General features: G+C 17.6%; 1 protein-coding gene across 1 annotated transcript in view; it reads left to right on the forward strand.

Moving 5' to 3' along the window:
- The window catches only part of LOC108749535 (nuclear factor related to kappa-B-binding protein), a gene marked incomplete at its 3' end in the record, with an annotated part of 43,396 nt that overhangs the window by 31,357 nt on the left and 11,743 nt on the right, over positions 1 to 296 (forward strand). The gene's annotated exons all lie outside the window — the stretch shown is intronic.

The following is a 296-nucleotide window of genomic DNA, read 5'->3' on the forward strand; positions in this document are numbered from 1 at the left end:
ATACTGTGTTTTTCTTTGTTTCAAATGAAGATTACAAGTAGAAAATTTTACGTATTGAAATAAAATATTGTACATTTATACATTAAAATATATCATTACAATAAATGGTTGCAAGAAATTATTTTACAAAATATCATAAATTTAAAGCATTTCATTTGCACATTTCATTATTTATTGCTTGTTTGAAATTATTATTGATATTTTCAACATTTTTTAAACAATTTATAATTATAGTGATAACTTGTTTAATCAAACAGTATGTTGTTTAGTTTTTATTTACAATATATATATATATA

This window comes from Trachymyrmex septentrionalis, unplaced genomic scaffold, assembly GCF_001594115.1.
Source record: "Trachymyrmex septentrionalis isolate Tsep2-gDNA-1 unplaced genomic scaffold, Tsep1.0 scaffold292, whole genome shotgun sequence".
In the NCBI taxonomy this organism is placed as follows: Eukaryota; Metazoa; Arthropoda; class Insecta; order Hymenoptera; family Formicidae; genus Trachymyrmex; species Trachymyrmex septentrionalis.